Below are 17,963 nucleotides of genomic sequence, written 5' to 3' on the forward strand. Positions count from 1 at the left end.
GCGAAGCCCCTAGTACGCATCTGTACATGGTGGGTGCGCCATGAACGCAGCTCTTTTCCTTTCTCTGCACCCACACCTTATGCACCTCCTTTGATTGTCCATCTTTGTTAAACTAACTTGAACTACATAGCAGTGCATCTTTTCCGAGAGGAAGTGTCCACCTAGGTATGGGTGCTAGTCTGTCTGAGTCTAACTTAGGAAACCAGTACCTGGCCTCCCCACTTACAAATAAGCGGTCAGTGCTAGTTTCTGTAGAACAGCTGTCAGAACATTTTATTACCTAATTGTAGTTCACCTGCTGCCACCATTAAACCAAAACCTTAAGTTGCAGGAATAGCCATCCACTAATTTACACAGTAGTTGATTATGGGAGATTTATTAGAATGAGTTTCCTGCATACATCATATCCAAAAGTACTAATCGTTATAAAATACCTCATTTTCCTACCAAAGGTGCAGTGCACAGTTCCAGCAGGCTTTCCTTTAAGGTTTTCATCATGAAGGAAGCAGTATCCTAAATGGGCATTTTTGTGCCATTTTAGGCCTAACTTTGCTTCAGAGAACTACCAAATGCCTTTTCTCCATTTCTACAAAATACCAAATGCCTTCTGTAATTCAGAAATTCTGAATTTCTGTGAAGTACAAGGCACTGTTCTTCTAAACTCTAATTTAGTATGTGAATTTGGAGAGTCTATACTTAAAGTTTTTAGAATGTTTTAGTTCCACCATCAGTCTTCTCTTGGTTTACATAGTTCCTCCATGAAATAGGAAGAAAAATGAGAAGAGGGAGGGGCCTGATCCTCATCCTGTTAGAAATGCTAAAGAGATCATGGCAAACCTGTGCACCTGATTTTACAGTAGTGTCATGGGCCTTTCCTTGGAGACTTCTATTCTAAGATAAAAATGCTTCCAAACTAAACTAGTGTTCTTTTCCCACCATTAATACTGAGTCCATGTGCTTTCTGTTAGATCATTTGAAGCCATTTAGATAGACTCTTCTGGAGAGGCATTCTGTGGAAAGAACAGGCCCCTGGGCGACTTAGATTCCACTTACATGGAGAAATGTTTCAGACCTCTCACAAGAAAAAGACACTAGAGCTGGCCTCGCGCAGGTCAGTGCCCTGTCAGTGAAGAAGAAAGAGAGCATTGAATAAGATTTTTAAAGAGTGCTAGGGTTTATTGTACACAGGTAAGTTGCCCTGTTGACCTGAAGTCTCGGTTGGTGGGTCAGGTCACCTTCAAGATCTGGGAGGACTGCTGAGTGTGGACTTCATGTTTGAAGTTCTCATCACGCAGGAGGCCGGCCCTTTTGGATGAGCTCCGGTCCGAGTCAGAAGACCCCTTCTGTGTTCACAAAGGAGAGGTCTCAGCAGACAGTAGAGAGATGAGTAATGGGCATGAGAGTGTCGGAAGCCCACAGACGATTCTCAGAGCAGCCAGTCATAGCCCAGCAGCCACCTGGCCATTCACGGCTCCTTCTCTGATGGCAGGGATAGGAAAGTTGAGAGAGCGCGCTCTGTGCTTTAGGACATCAGCATCAGTAAGCTAAAATTGTATCTACTCTTCCTCTAACCCAATGTATTTCATATTTTAACCCAAATACTTCATATTCAAGTGTGGCCAAATAATAATAGTCCTCAGGGGCGATCGCAGGTGAAGTACACAAATCCTTCCAAGGTCAGTGAAACAAATTTCTTTACCCAAAGATTCTCAGAGCCTTTATTACCATATGAACATCATGATATTTAAGAGAAGGGGGCTCTGGTACACAGTGTTCCTCAAGCTTACTTGAAACCAGGTCATCCTTTTTTCACAGAATCTTAGGAGACTAATGTTTCATGCTTGGGGGAACCATATCCTAACCTCTTAGCCAGAAACAAAACCAGAGGCTCCCATATATAGAGATCCTGGGATGAGTATTCATGTGTGATACTCCTCATTAATCTGTGATGATATTTAAAAACCCAGACAGTGTAGTAGCTTCTTTTCTTGTAGCTACTTTTGTTTGTCCCTTATTCTGAAATTACATGTCGTGTGTGTCTGCGCATAAGTACCCTTTTTAAATGGTAGTGTTAGGAAATGGTAATTGTCTCTTAAATGTCCTTTATTAGTTTAACAATTCATGATAGATAAAATGTTCTTTTAAAATGTTTATTTTGTGAATTCTAAAAGTTTGCTTTTTAAGAGAGATCTTTTTGCTCCAGGGAATACCATTTTAAAGCTATAAGACTATATTTGAGATATAGTCTAGGGTCTATGAAGTCCAGAATTTCGTAAGTCCATGTTTCATCTTCGTATGCCCATAATTAACTTTTAAATACAGATCCCAAAGCCTTACCTATTTGGTTGTACAGGAACCTCCCTGTTACCATGGTGCCCAGCACTGCCTTACAACTCCAGATGGCACTGAGCGGACCCTGCTGTGAGCACTTCCCTATTCCATGACAGTGTGTTGAGCTCTCCATTGTCAGAGGCTGGTAGGGTGTTCAGCTAGAGGTGTCTAGGATGAGGTAACTGGAAATTCTGAAGCACAAGAGAGAGGGCATGGCTTGAAACATTGACCTGGCCCTCAGCATAAACTGACCGTTGAGGAAGTTCATGAAACTGGAAGAGAGGCCACTTGCCAAGCACATCTGAGAGCCAAGAGTCAGCAGAGAAAGAGCAGTCCCCAGAGAGTGGAGAGGGAGCTGGAGGAGCAGGGGGCGCCGGCCACTTCTGTCAGTCAGATGCTTTAGGAAAGTCAAGCATGGTGAGAGAAGACTTTCAACTTGGCAACTTTTCAGCTGGTAGAGAAGTTGGCAAAGGATGTTGGCCTGGGACCTAAGGAAGGGCTTTTTTCCCCCATAAGAATTTATGTAGGCCACAGAGAAGACATCCATTGTGAAGCAGTTGCGTTGGTTCCAGTGACAGAGATCCTGGGTTTCATTTGTATCTGCTCACCTAATTTTTTTCCAAATCATTTCTCACAGACCCTTCAGCAGTGGCTACTAGAAGGACGAACAATTGCCCTCCTTTGGAAGTATGGCTTATAAAAGCCCTGTAAGATCCGAATAAGAATATGTAATGGACCAGGTGCAGCACTTTGGGAGGCTGAGGCAGGCGGATCACTTGATGCCAGAAGTTTGAGACTAGCCCAGCCAACATGGTGAAACCCCATCTCTACTAAAAATACAAAAATTAGCCAGGCATGGTGGTGGGCGCCTGTAATCCCAGCTACTAGGGAGGCTGAGGCAGGAGAATCGCTTGAACCCGGGAGGCAGAGGTTGCAGTGAGCCAAGATCACGCCACTGTACTCTGGCCTGGGCAACAGAGCAAGACTGTCTCAAAAAAAAAAAAAAAAAAAAAAAAAAAAAAAAAAAAAAGAATATGTAATGTCTCCCGTGGATGAATCATTTGTTCTGAGCTAAGCTTGGGCCATGGGCCAGACTCCTTCCTCGGAGCCTGTGGGGAGCAGGTGAGGAAGGAGTATGGGTAATGGTGCCCGTTCCTCCTGCACGCGGGGGAGTCTAGTCTCCCAGCCCATCTAAAGTTAGACTAGCTCAGTGCGGATCTATTATTTCGCTCCTTCTAGTCTCTTGGATCAAGTCCTTTCCAAGATGGCCCATAATCCAAGCTGTGTAATCTTAGGCAAATGTAAATTAGAATTGGAAACAGTGGTGCTGATGAGCTAATATAAACATTTTTAAACCAGAACAAGTCTGTCAAAAAGGCCGAATGAAAGGCGCATACCATCCATTGGCAGAGGCTCACATGGCTCTCTCCATTCGGCGGAGAGGGCTTTTTTCCCCAGCTCGCTTTCCCAGCATGGAAAGAACAGAAGACGAGCAGGAGTGATGCCGTCCTTCCAAATCCTCAAAGGCCAGCACTCCCAGAGGTCCTTCAAGGATTTTTCATTTATCTACTTGGACTTCTTAGTGCTAAAGAGAAATCAGTGACTAGACTAGATATGTAAATAAGCACTTTAGACAAACATTTGTTGTGTCTGCTGTGTCCAGGATACGAAAATGAAAAAACATGCCTGTGCCCCTCAGGAGCTTAAGTTCTAATGGCAGAGAACTGTGGACACATGTACAGGAGAGAGAGTTACCGCTCACGATCCTGCAAGACTAGCCTACTGTGAGGAGCGCCAAGTTGAGGGCACGTACAGGCCATGTGCATGCTGTTGCTGTGGCATAAGCAAGGCCATCAGGAAAGGGGTGGTCAGAGGGGGACAGGGTGTTACTGGTGTTTTAATTTGCTCCGCCTCTTGCTGATAGATGGTGTCAAGTCTGGCCACAGGCTGTGTCTGCATCACTAGAGTTTTGCTGATGGTCCAGCCATGTGCCAGAGAGCCCAGAATACAGAATCACGATTGAAAATTGTCAGTTTCCCAGATACATTGAGAACAGAAGAGCATGAGCAACGTTACTGTCACTCCTTACATGCAGTGAGAGTGAGGCAGCTTTCCTTGATGGATATTCAAATAGAGTTGAACTGTTCGTGAAAGGGAAGAACCAGCGTTTGGGAGCCAAGTGGGGTGTAGGGGGAAGTCTTCTTTCAGGACTCTTGAAATTTTCCTGGCCATGGACTGGGACCAGAGCCCAGAAATTATAAGCACATGTAGTTACAGCCTCCCCAAATTGGAGAAGGAAATGGCAAGAGAGAACATGGCGGAATTTGGAGCTATTTTTCCCTTCTCTTCTGTTTTGGGTGGAACGGCCTCGCCTGTCTTTGGCTGTGAGCTTGAGTCATCCTCAGTAGAGTCCCAGGTGCTGGTGCCCAGGTGGAGCTTAGAGCTTAACAAGGAGGAAGGGCACTGGGGCTCCAGAGGCCCAGACAGCTATGGTGGCTCCTGTTGTCATCCTGGCCTCCCCTTAGAAGAAAGCCACCTGTCCATGTCACGCTATCACACCACAGTGCACCCAGCAACCAGTATGAGGCTGTGAGGTCTGCACATCACACCTAAGGCTACTAACGCCATAACTGTCCGTCATACCTAAGGCTAATACGGTAAGAAGCTGCAGCGTCTTGGGGAGGAGATGGGTAATAGGTAATCAAATAGACATAATAGTTTGGGTGGTGATAGTATTCAGGGAATAAATAATAAGGCCAGGTAAGCAGCTCAGTGTTGTGGTGGGGCTGGCACTTCTGGTGCCTTCTGCTTCAAGGTAGGAGAGCAGTCAGGGTCTGCCTGAGAAGGTAACATCTCAGCAAAGACCTAGAACTTCACCAGCTTTATACGGGGTTTCTTTTTCACAACACACTCCACTTTAGTGAGGCTTGGAAAATATTTAACTCCTGTAATGTTAAAGTAAATGGACTGGAAGTGCAGCAGGCTTGGCTCCCATGCTGCACTAAGGAATCACTGGGAGAGCGCGCAGGGCCCTCCTCAGAGACCTTTCTGTATTTTCCCAGTGAGGAGACGCAAGCCTGGTTCTGCAGTTCTTTCCAGCTCTGGAGTCTGTTATGGTTCCCATCTGAGCTCTAAAGGTAGGGGTGAGCCTGAAGACCCTCCACGCTGCCAGTCCTGTGGACACGGTGGGTGCACCTCTAGCCACTATTGTCCTCCGGACTGTGGCCACATCACACTTACCGAGCTCCTCTACAAACCACGTGACAACCAAATGCAGTGAAAACTGCAGCCCCCCCCAACCTGTTCCTGCCCATTGTGTTTTCTGTGGATCTGTTTGGAGTCCTTGGAGACTCCTGAGCATGTGCACCGAGCAGAGCACAAGAGCAGAGCTGCCTGACTCTTCCCTGGAAGAAGTTCAAAGAAGGTAGCCACGTGTTCAGACCAGGCCATGGGGTCCGGGGGCTCCGCGACGCCTGAGAGCAATTCCGGGCTGGACTCTGGCTCATGTCACTGCCCCCCCAGGTAACCCCGGGGGTGCAGACAACTGTTGTTGAGGTCCCAGGATCCCAGTACTTGTATGAGTCGCACTGATTAGCTGAAGCCCAGAGGCTTCTCAAGCATCCTAAAAATGCAGCCTCCCGGGACGTGTGGCCTGGCTCTGCAGCTCTGGGTGGCTCGTGCTCTCCCTCCTGTGTGGAGGGGGCGTGGAGAGGTTGGGTGACTTGATAGGTTTCATGTGCAAAGATGATTATTTTCCTGTTCCCAACTCAACTTTTGCTAGGAAACTGGAATCATCTAATGTTGTATAGTGAAGTTCTGGGGAAAATGTTTTCTTCCTTAAATCTGAGGAGAGAGATCTAGGAAGGTAGTCTTCAGGCTCACCCTTGATTCCAGAGCTGGGTTTCAGCACATGCAGTCCCCTCTCCCTGAGGAGTCCTGGTGGGGCCACTCGGAGGTGCCAGCTGAGCCAGTGTCACCTTTCTGGGGAACCCAGAAGGTCCGCAGCAGTACGTTACGCACTCCAGTTCTCAAAGCCTTGCATACTGGACACGGCCTGTCTGCAGGGAGGGAGATCTGAGAAACGTTAGTGGGAAATAGGACCGCTGGTGTCCACATGCAGGGAGTTGGGCTTCCTTCCCTGGCACCGGAATCCTTGCTGTAACCAGCCAGCTCAGGGGCAGCCGTGCCTGCAGGGGGAATATTAGAAACTGATTCTTTGCTAGGTCTTTGCACCTTCGTATTTCAAAATTGTCAGACCCTAGGGAGTAGCCAGATATGTTCACAAATGTGCATCCTTTTAGTTTTTGTCTTCCAGGAGGTGCTTGGAGCAAACTTTAATCCTTGGTGCCTGTGACAGACAGGGATTTCCTATGGCCTTGGGCTGACCAAAGCTGCTGTGTTTCAAAGCAGCTCCTGGAGGTGGTTGTTTCTGGATCTTGCTGTGTGGGGGCCTCAGGTCCCATGCCTTTCCTCTGCAGGGCCTCTGGACAGTCCTCGGGGTCTAGGCCACAGCCCTTGGGATGCAACCACAGGGACGTGGGTGTAGAGTCCTGCTTGCTAGGCCTGCAGCCTCCTAGTGCGCCCTCAGCGAAGAGTTCACATGCTTTTCTTGGAATGTCCTTCCTCGCTGGCCCCCAGGAGCCTCCTCTTACTTGCTCCGCCAAGTCCTCAGTGCGTTTTCCTGGCTGAGAGCTTTTCATGTCGCATATCCAAGGCCATTCTGCAGCAGCCTCTCATCCTCAGCTCAGCAGCAGAGGCCTTTGATCTCTTTCGGTGTTGCCTCTCTCGGCTCTCTGCCCTCAGAATAGGCCGGTCTTCAAGACCACCACAGCCCCCCGCAGGAGGCAGCCCCAGGTGGAGGTTACTGTGCACCATTAACGGGTGATCTTTCTCCATCCCAGGTCCCAGGTGTGTGATGGCGGCTGCAATCTGTCTTGTGGGTATTAATGCAATCTTCAGTGGTGGCTACATTCTCTAGCTGTTCTACAAAACTGGAGCATGCTGGTGAGTAACAGGGCTGAACAAGCCCTCAGGGGCAGCATGGCGAACACGTGGGAACTGCAGGCCTCTGGGGGTGGGGTCTGGCATTCCAGGTGCTCGTGCCCCTCCACCCCAGGTGATTCTGCCAGGAGCTCTTTAACATCTGCTCCAACACGGCCTGCCAGGGAAGGTCATCCCAGGACAGCAACTGATACGTTTTTAAAGCGCATTACCCCAGTATTTGGTGCTCACCATGTCCTCCTTAGGTAAGGCTGGCACCATGAACATCTGGCTGTCTAGCAGCACCTGGAGTGAGGGATTCCGCCTAGGGAAATGTTACTGAAACGAAGCTTTTCCCTTTAAGCGTCGCCTTTTTTGGGGGGAAATTATTTTGTTGGAAATCTGTTTCAGATGTAATGTGTGTGTCCCCCCATCTTATTAATCCAGTTATACTGAGTATGATCAGCCATTTGATGACTTGGGGACATAGGATTACCCTGGAGCATGACTGAATCAGAATTCACAATGAATTTTTCTAGACTGTGGGCCTCTTGGTAGTTCATGGTTTTGGTGATCTGTCTTTTCAGTCAGTATCACCTGTCACTCCTCAGTTCATTAGCTACTAGCAGGAAATGTAGTCTAAAAAAATCCTCCTGTAGCATCCCCAGAGGTGACCCTGCTGCTGGGTCTCTGGAAAGCCTGGCTTAGAGCGGCAGGAACGCCAGGGGCGAGTCTTTGGTGGTTTATGTCTCAGCCTAAATAAAGTGGCAGGCTGTATCCCTCTGAGGGGCCTATGGAAAAAGATTGAGTCCGAAAGGAACAAGATTCTTGCTACAGACAGAGAACCAAGCAGTTCTGGCCAAGGAGGTGGGGCCGCATTTGAGGGGCTTAAGTCACTTCATACTCCGACGATACCACTCAGTGCCGACCCAGGAGCAGGCATTAGGTGTGTGCCACACTGGGCGACCCGCCTCCCACCACCCCAGGGAGCTTTCCCACAGGAAGCCAGACCCTGCACTTTGGACATTTTTTCCCGGGGTGCCTGTTTCTTGCACTAACCCAAGCTTTTTTCATATCACATAGGGCAGCTGGGTCTATCCCACTAGGCCCACGGCCTTCTAGTTTTTCCTTTTGTCATGGCTCTTAATAGTCCTCACTCACTCAAACTTCTTTAAAAGACATGATTTTGTTCTTCCTCCTGGGGATATTTAAAAACCAACTTAGCGACTTGCACATTTTTTTCCACTTAGGCAATTTTTGAATGCTGGTTAGACATCATGATTTTTAAATGCAGCAAGTCAACCAAAGTATCAACAATGCAAGGAGCAGGAGTTTTCCTGGTAGGCCATGGTCCTGGGGGCAGCTGAGGGTCAGGTTGCAAATGCCCCAGATGTGCCTGAGAGAGCGGCAGCAGCCAGCACGGAGGGGAGCAGTGGCGTTCTCAGCACCAGTGTGTTAAGGTGGGGCTCACAATTTCTTGGGGCCTTCCCTGGGTTACAGCGGTGAGTTTGGAGGGGGCTTTTCTCTTCCCAAATCTGAGGTCAGACGACACTGCTTATGTGACCTACCCTTAGAGGGCAGAGATGGGCCGTTCTCCATGGGCCCCCAGGGCTGGAATGGAGTTCCAAACTGCAGAAGACCGTGCCCCTAGAGGCTCCAGAGACCATGAACTTTTTCAATGACACGTTTGAAAATCTCTTTATTACAAATTAATATCAGTACCTGATTTTTTGAAGATGAAGCTGACAGGTATTAAATGAAAACTGATGCACTCTTAATTAGGAACCTTTGCCACATGATGGCCTATGTTTATTTGGAGTTGGGAGGAGAATATTCCTTATCTGACTTGGTGACTAGGAAGCCTTAGAAACTCTTGGGGAAGGAATCCTCAGGAATTAGGTCAAGGAGCCGCAGATGGATCAAGGGAGTCTTTCGTCTGGGAGAAAAATCTCCCAAGGCATTGGACCGAGACCCTGACTGGGTGCGAAGAGACCGCAGAGTGAGGGGCAGGCAGCGGGCATCCTGACCCCAGGCCCATCTGTCCCCGCGTTCTGAGTTCCACCAAAGACCCGAAATGCAGTGTTTTAGAATTGTGTAATATTCCTTAAGAGACCAGGAGACATCCTCCAGTGTCTTCAAACTGGGACTGTTCCCACTTACTTACCTGAGCTAAGGAGATTTGTTTCGTCTTGACGTCCCATCACCTGTATGTCACAGTCAGCCCCTTCCAGGAAGGCCCCGCGAGGAGCACCTGCTCCTAATCAAGGCCTTATGCGTTCCCAGCCCTGACCCCGCCATCCCTCCGTGGGGCTGTGTTCCCAGATGTCTTTGGATTCTGTTTAAAATGTCCTTGTTAAGACATTCCAAGGTTTGAACTCCGCTCCTAGCTAAACCTCTTCCTTGTTTACAGGGACTGAAATAGCCACATTTTGACCTTCTGTTCAGTCTGGGATCTTCTGTGGTAGTGTGACTACATTCCTTTCCCATGCAAGGATCCCATTTACACGGCAGTTATGGAAGGCCCAGAAAACCAGACTTGCTCCCGCTCTCCTCCTGCCTATGTTCCTTCTCCCTTCAGATTAGCCCTCCTAGGCAGCCATTCTGCCTGCTCAGGGGCTGAGACATTGGGAAGCCGCGTGGGTCACTACCCAGGAAAGCTGGAGCCACCACATCCCCCTCATCAGGGCTGCGGCTACCCATGGAGGCTCAGGGTGCCCCTGGGCTGGTGCGCAGAACCCAAAGTGGGTCCCCTGGTCTGCTCCCAGGCCAGACGTCATCAACCCTGGGGGCCCATGTCTCAGTGCCACATGCCATATATGACCCACCACGCCTGTTTCATGTGTCCTACAGTCTAAGTGTTTGAATGGAGGGTTTGCATTTGGGCCACCTACAAGTGACTGTGTCTGGGGTTTGAGGAGAAGGAAAAGGTCTCAGGAAAATAATGCAGGATCATCCCTGTTGAAGCTAAAGTGGCCTGGTCAGTGAGAACCCCTGTGAGGAGCTCAGAGGAGGAAGCCCTTAAGATCAGAGGCATGAGTTCTGAAAGACAGTGGGGCCTGTATTTGCCGAGGGGACTAGAACAGAAGAGAGGAAGTAAGAACGGGCATGGCACACTCTTGCTGAAAGTAGACCGCGGCCAGGCTTTTGAAGGCCTTGAAGGATGTGTTAGGGATTTGGAAGCCACTGGAAAGATGAGCAGGGGTGGAGAGTGATTTAGGAATGTTGTTGTCATGCTGCCCGAAGCAAAGTGGATGAAGATTTGAGGTAGAAGCACACATCTGCACAGGTGGCCCTAAGATGGTGATGGTGGAGTGGAAGGAGCAGATGAGCCAAAAGGACAGGAGATGAGGTCGGTGTAAAGGGCAGGGACAGGCCAGGGGTGCACAGGGATGAGTCTGGACTGTCTACAGTAAATACTTAAGCGGATGTGCTAGGACTAATGTCATTATTTGCCACAACCTAAAGAGACAGGCAAGTATTAGTCTCCCATCACAGAAGGTCCGGGGTGTCCAGGGCCTGCTGTGGAAAGCTCTGCCTGGCTTGCCTCTGCTCCGCCGGCCGTTACCCACTACCCACTCGTACTTTTGTCCAAAAACTGGGCAGTGAAAAGTCACAGGTCAGATCCAAATTGGACAGATTTGGTTTGTATAGAAAGCAACATTTACAAGCTCATGCCGTATGCTATGTTTCAGTGGTCACCTAAATATTCTCATTTCAGGACTTTTTAAAACACATTTTCCCAAATATAACTTGGGACAAAATCTAACTTGGGACATTTAAATAGGTTATCAGTAATTATCTGTTTTTCTTTATAGCCTCTTTCCGCACACAAATAAGCATCTCCCTGTACAAAATTCTAGTGTATGCTGAGCTGACTGCCTTCTGCATACACCTTTTCTACAACTTCTCAAACGTGTGTGACATGCTGGTAAGATGGCAGGAAAAGGAGTGACCGAATAATACAATATAGCTGAGATGTGTTTCAAGAAAACCTCTGGGCCAGGGTAGGGGTCTGTGAGTGGGAGTCAAGGACTTGCCCCATGTTTCTAATCAAGGTGAGACCACTGACATGTGTGGTCAGCACATATGTTCTATACACACATCCGCACACTGTCATCTAACCCATTCGTTCTCCCATCCACAGCATCTCCAGGACGAACCCATCGCAACTAGGGAGGGGTTAACACCTGCTCTCCTAACATGTTTTCTTTCTGTTTCAGGCTTGAAAAAACCTTGCCCAGTTTTGATCCCTTCAAGACTTTGTCACAGCCTCTATCACACATCTGTTTTTCGCGAAGAAAAAATATAATAAAAATGTTTTACTCTTTTACACTGTATAATTTTAAGAAATAGCGTGTTATTTGTGAATGCATGGTCTGAAATTTCTGTACAGTTTGGAGATATTTTCAAACGTAAGAGAAGTCAACAGTAAAACCAAGAAAAGTGAGTATTTTTATACCAAACATTTTAAGTATGCTGGGATGGACGATCTTACACTGGTTTGGATCACAGTCTTTGTTCTTGACTTTTGAATGCTTGTAATTAAAAATATCTATTTTTTTCCTCTGAAGTAAGTTGCATGTTTGAGGCATGTTTCCAAATATTATCAAAATTTCCTGAATTGTATTGTGAATATATAGAAATCTGTGCCCGGCCGGGGTCCTGGGTAAATTAGTAGCGTGCTGTTAGATGTTAGAAACAGAACTGTTATTTGCAGTGTTAGGTCTAGGATCCCAGTTCTAGTAGGACAGCCCTGCAAGACAATCAACCAGAAGCCTCCAGGAGCTTCTACCTATGGCTTATTCACAACTGGGCAAGAAAACATTGTTGGTAAGAACTGCTGAGTGTGCCCTTAGCCCTGGCAGCTCCAGCTGTGACTATATATCAACTGTGTGCCAAGTGTGAGTTTGTGCAGTTTTATGTTTCCACTCTCCTGTATGTGTAGCCACTCGATGCCTAACCTACCTTCCACAAGCCAGCCCCGCATCCCTGCTCCCCCAGTGGAAGTGCAGAGCCCATCTCCCTGGTAAGGGAAAACCTTGGCTTGGGAGGCCAGCCCTGGCCCATGAAGGGGTTGGCTGTGCCCAACCCACTTGGCTGCAGTGGGCAGCTCATGTCTCCAAAGTGATGTTTGCAAAACATCGGCTGAATGAGCTGGTGTTCCCAACTCTTGGCGGCACTGGGCCAAACCGACCACATACCATGAGCTCCCAAATGGCGTGTGCTCACTGTGAGATGACCTGCCACACTGCACAGGAGACGGAGGCAGTGGGCACTTGGAACCAATTCTATTCAGACTTCGTCAAAGCCAAAGTCAGTCTGGTGTTGTCAGTTGACATCTCCAGAGTTCATGACAGCTCAACCTCTCCCCTTGTACAGAAGCCATTCGTAAAACCACACTGACCTAAATTCAGCTGCCAAACACAATCACAGTCTTTCCTATTGATCTGCTCGGCTTATGTTGAAAATTTCAATGTCATGATTACCTGGTTGGTTTGGGTTTTTGTTATTTTCCATTAGAAATACAAAGATGTCAAGAAGCTTTTACAGGTCAACACAAAAAACCAAGGCCAGGAGTGAGGGGCTCTTTCTTACCGTAAGTAAGGGGAAAGGGCAGTTAGCTCGAGGACTTGTGACGGATCCACTTTGGTGTTCAAGGACCTGCCTATGCCCTCAGTGCCAATCAGCTCTTGGTGAGATGCCTGTACTCCTCTCTAAGGAAAACAGCCACTTCTGCACAGTCTATTATGCTTTTATAACTGTTTAAAGGTACTTTTCTATTGTCATTTTTAAAAAATAAAGTGCTTATTCCAGCTGTCACACCACTGCTTGACAAGTTCTTTTTTAGCAAGACCAACTACATGTATCCCACACTGCAGACAAGACACCAGCAGATTTCTTTCCCATTTTCAGGCTTCAGCAGAGCTAAGCATTGGCCATTGAGCTTAGGCACAAAGAGATTAAAGAAGGAAGCAGACACCGGGGAGAGCCAGAGAATAAGTCTGCAAAGGCACAACCACAGCAGCTGGTGACCAACAATGACACCAGAGGCAGAGGAACCTCAAGGGAGGCCCCTCATCTACCTCAGCCTACAAAGCTTGACCCAGGATTATCTGAATTATATTAAAATGTCACTTGGGTTTTCTGCTGACTTAAATATATCTTACGCCAGGCATGGTGGCTCACACCTGTAATCCCAACACTGGCAAACTGAGGCAGGAGGCTTGCTTGATCCCAGGAGTTAGTTTGAGACCAGCCTGGACAACACAGCAAGACCCTCAATTTTAACATTAGCCAGGCATACTAGCACCTGTGGTCCTAGCTACTCAGGAGACTGTGGAGGAAGGACAACTTGAGCCCAAGAGGTCGAGGCTGCAGTGAGCCATGACTGCTCCACTGCACTGAAGCCTCGGCAACAGGGCAAGACCCTGTCTCCAAAACCATAAAAAATTAAAAAAATAAAAAAAAACAGTGGAAAACCAGGCACCAATTGCCAAGACAATCGTGTTTTATATACACTCTCACCTACTCTTTTTCCCCCAAAAGGAGGAAGAAGAAAAAAAAAAAAAAACATCCAAGCAGTGGCAACAACCACTACTGAGTCTGCTGGGCACTGAGATGACCTGCAGTGAAGCTCTCACAGCCTGCCTGCAGAAGATCCTAGCCACCAAACGTAGGTTGTGTCCATTGCCTTCCAACTCATGTAACTGTTGGAAGGCCAAAAGCTTTCCTGGGCCCAGGCTTAGAAGGCCACGCCAGCATGGCTCTCAGGCCCGCCTGATCTGCCTTTGGTCCACCTGTGAGCTCCAACTCATCGGCACCAGAGATTGGCCAAACAGCTAAGGAATGGAGGCTAGTGAGCTCTTAAGGGGCTTTGCTGCCTCGGGACTGCCTAGACTCCATCCCAGCCAGTCACTGGCTGAACACAGTCACCTATGATTTTTTACAGGGGGCTTTGGGATGGATGAGCACCCCGATCTTCCCTGCGCTGATGATAGTCATTCATGATGTGCAAGTGACAAGTCTGGATGGTATTTCCTAACCTAACCTAGTGTGACCTCCAGATATATTTCCACTCACCTGCCAGATACCAGCTTCATTAAGGTCTGTGCAAAGTTACCCTTTTCGTCACTCTATTGAACAGGAATGAATGCAGTATGTCTTTTGGAATCAAGAACTTGGAATAAGAAAAAGGCAGGCTGTTTGCTCTTGCTCCCATGCAAAATGTCCCAATTCGTAGGCTCCAGAAAGATGGTTAACTAAGCCCATCTTTTTGTGTGATTACCAAATGAACCCTTGTTAATGTCGAACTGATATAACTATAAAAGTGGCATCTGAAATTAAATACCATGCTTTCCACGTCTATAACAAAATTACAAATTAAAGGAATTTGAAAAGAACCTTACGATTCACAAAGTGAACATTACATTGCCAATTAATCACACCTGGGCTTCAGACTCACCTAGACCCAGGGCGTGCACGTGTGTCTACCCTACTTTCATGGACTAGCTTGCAATTGTTACTGCCCCATCCTTGAATTCTGTGTTCCAATACACAAGAATTCTTGGTGTCTGTCAAGATGACATAAAGAAGTAATTTTTTTTTAAGAGACAGGGTCTGGAGACCAGTCTGGAGACTGGAGTGCAGTGGCAGATTCACAGCTCACTTGCAGCCTCGAACTCCTGGACTCAAGCCATCCTCCTGCCTCAGCCTCCTGAGTAGCTGGGACTATAGGCACATGCCACCATGTCCAAATTCAACTAGTTGTTTCTGAGCGCTTTGGGCAAGACATGATCTGTGCTAAGAATATGGACAGGTTCCCAAAAGCACTCTCACCCACCCAGTTGGAAGGTTCTGGCACACAATTGTTCTCCTCTCCAACTCTTAAACTATTCTCTCCACACCCTCATGGCATAAAACAACTTTACAGCCTGCGTAGAAAACCTAAGAATATTCATTACCAGTGAGGTGTTATTTAAAACACTCATCCTCAAAAAATGCCTCTCCTAAAACTGTAAACTATGATACTGAAAAACTGTATGTTGTCAGCAATTTGATCAAGAGCCCTAAAGATTAGGAAATTTCAATAACTGCCACTGTAAAGCTATCTGTCCCTGCTGCAGAACATCCCAGATGGAACAAATATTAACTTGTGTGAACTGGCCTGGCTCCATAGCTACCCAATCCTGAGAGATGCCAGTGCGCTGTGACAACAAGGCCCCTCTGCAGCTCTCCAACGAACCTGCCACTTCCCTCTTCCTGACCCTCAGCTCAAACTCATTCCTACTTGGGGGGTGAGGGAGGAGGGAGCTCTTCCTACAAACCGTAATAATTTGCTGGTAAACATAAACAAAACAGTGAAGCCTTCCATTCTCCACTGTTCACATACATCTCACCTATGGACGATCTGAGGGGAAGAGAAAATTCGGGTCCTTGTGTTCAACTTGTCCAGTTGAGAAATTCACATGGAACTCTGCCCATGGTCGTTAATTCCAAGTTAGGAACTTGGGCCATATGCTTAAAGTCAACCCAAACTTCTCTTCTGAGCAAAAAGGAAGGCCTAAATGCAATGAGAAATGATGCATGAGTTAAATAAAAGATTTACCTGGACAAAAGAGCACTTTTTAAAACTAGAACATAAATAAGCCTTGGCATGGGGTCCTGGCAGGCACTTCATAACCTCACAATCACCACCCATGGGACAAACCTGCTCTCGGCACTTCTAGAGCTGGTCCTGCCTAAATCAGGATACGGTTCACTCAGTTATTCCCTGCTGGCACCCTTCTGTGTTTTCTTTAAAGGAAAGTCTTTGACTTTTCTTCCTTGACATGCAAGCCCCACGAAGTTGTGGCCGGATGAAAAGTCACTGGGCTTTCACCAGGGTCTTGGAATCACATGGTTAAGTCACACAAATGTGCTGGTCCCATCCCCAACTAGTGGAGTTGGATTAGTCCCCTCCCCATCTGCTGAAGAGCAGGATCCACATTTGTTTCTAATGGAAATCCAGGGAAGGAAAATGCACTGTCGTTCTTTACACTGCAGCCACAGGGAGGCCAACTGTACAGTGCCAGGGCCGTCTCTAGCTCTTTGAGTTTCCAGCGGTGCTTCCCCCAACACTCCAGACAGGAACAGGGATGGGTGTTCTACAGTCCAGTTAGTCTGAAAAATGGTTTCCAAGAGGTTCTTGGACCATCCCACCACAACTCCCACAGAACACCTTCTCATCTCTCAGGAAAAGCCCACAAAAACCACCCTGGGAGACCTCGAACCTGCATGAAGCTCCAGGAGGGCTGCTCCGCCTTGCTGCAGAAGGCGTGGCACCAGGCTGAGCTTGTCAACAGTCAACCAAATCTTAGAAAACCCAAAATCCTCCCCACAAATGAGTCATCTGAAAGTAAAAACAGCGGCTACAGGGAAGAGACACTGGGTCTCATCTTCTATGCCTCAAAAAATCACTATTAACTAAGAATCAGGGAACTGATAAACCAAATGCCCTCATCCCACAAAACCATCCACACTCAGAATCCCACTCTGCTGCTAGAGATTTCAAACAGCTCACAGATAAAGCCGGGGCTGTCCACTCGCAGTCCCTTGAACGCTGGGGCTGGAAGGAATGGGATGTCCCGCGCTGGCTTTCCACTAAGCCTCTGCTCAACAGGTGTCAAGTGCCACTCTGTCCCCTGGGTCCCACCATCATCTGGCCACACTTACAGGCTGTGACAGCAGCAGCCAAATGTTCGGTTTTTACACTCTGTCCAGGCTTGACTACATTTCCCTTAGCTATCCCCTAAAAGCCTCACATCATGGTGATGAATTATAGATCAATGCACTCCCGACTGTCATACCCTCTTAACTCACCCAGCCGTGCCATTCCCATGTGCTTCTAAATGGCCAGCAGAGCCACCAGAAACGGGCAGAGGCGAGAACATGACTTCAACTTGGTGTTTCTGGTGGATATGTTTTCAGACACCCAGAAGAACTGCGAAGAGACAGCTTTCTCTGTACAGCATCCCTTGGAGATGCTGCAGACTTGGTTCCAGGCCATCGCAATAAAGCAAATATCACAGTAAAGTGGGTCGCACAAATGTTTTGGTTTCCCAGTGCATATTAAAATGTTTATGCTGCATGATAGTAGAAAGTGAGCAATAGCATTATGTCTTAAATAACCCAATTATATACTTAATTTAAAAATATATTATTGCTAAAAAAGAAAAATGCCAACAAAGTGAGCACATGTTGTTGGAAAAACAGCACCAACAGATCTGCTTGAAGCAGGGTTCCCACAAACCTTCAATTTGGAAAAGAAACTCCGCAGTATCTGTGAAGACACATAAAGCAAAGCACAATAAAATGAGGTGTGCCTGTAATATGACCATCCAACACAAGTAACCTTCCATCAGTGTTCCCACAAACACTGTATCCTCCTCAACACGTCACCAGATGATGCAACCCCAGTACCTTGAGATGGGGTATACGGAGGATTTGCTCTTACATGTAGTAGACTGAGTGGGTCGAGGCTTAACAAAAGAGACTGCAAGTGAATGAGATAAAGCTATGGAATTTTGTTGAGCACAGCAATTTAGTGAGTCACTTCATTTTGCTAGATCTTCATTTCTGAAATGAAGTTTAGACAAAATAACTGAAATCAATTA

The 17,963-nt window shown here is 47.3% G+C and overlaps 1 protein-coding gene and 1 long non-coding RNA gene across 4 annotated transcripts in view; one reads left to right on the top strand and one right to left on the bottom strand.

Annotated features, from left to right (window-relative positions):
- The window catches only part of RBPMS (RNA binding protein, mRNA processing factor), a 183,612-nt gene extending 170,476 nt beyond the window's left edge, over positions 1 to 13,136 (top strand). For 2 of the 3 annotated variants that reach the window (XR_004031318.1, XR_004031316.1), the window contains 2 exons: positions 7,233 to 7,335; positions 11,532 to 13,131. The gene's annotated coding sequence lies outside the window, so the exon portion shown is untranslated. Of the gene's footprint in view, positions 1 to 7,232 lie in introns of all 3 variants that reach the window. The other variant, XM_030817064.1, reaches the window with a different exon arrangement.
- Positions 349 to 17,495, bottom strand: LOC115836332. Its single transcript, XR_004031319.1, has 3 exons — positions 17,170 to 17,495; positions 15,708 to 15,871; positions 349 to 1,120 (listed from the first exon to the last, which is right to left on the bottom strand). It is a non-coding gene; the product is annotated as an uncharacterized LOC115836332 (long non-coding RNA).
- Between the last annotated feature and the right edge of the window lie 468 nt (positions 17,496 to 17,963).

This window comes from Nomascus leucogenys, chromosome 8, assembly GCF_006542625.1.
Source record: "Nomascus leucogenys isolate Asia chromosome 8, Asia_NLE_v1, whole genome shotgun sequence".
Classification (NCBI taxonomy): domain Eukaryota; kingdom Metazoa; phylum Chordata; class Mammalia; order Primates; family Hylobatidae; genus Nomascus; species Nomascus leucogenys.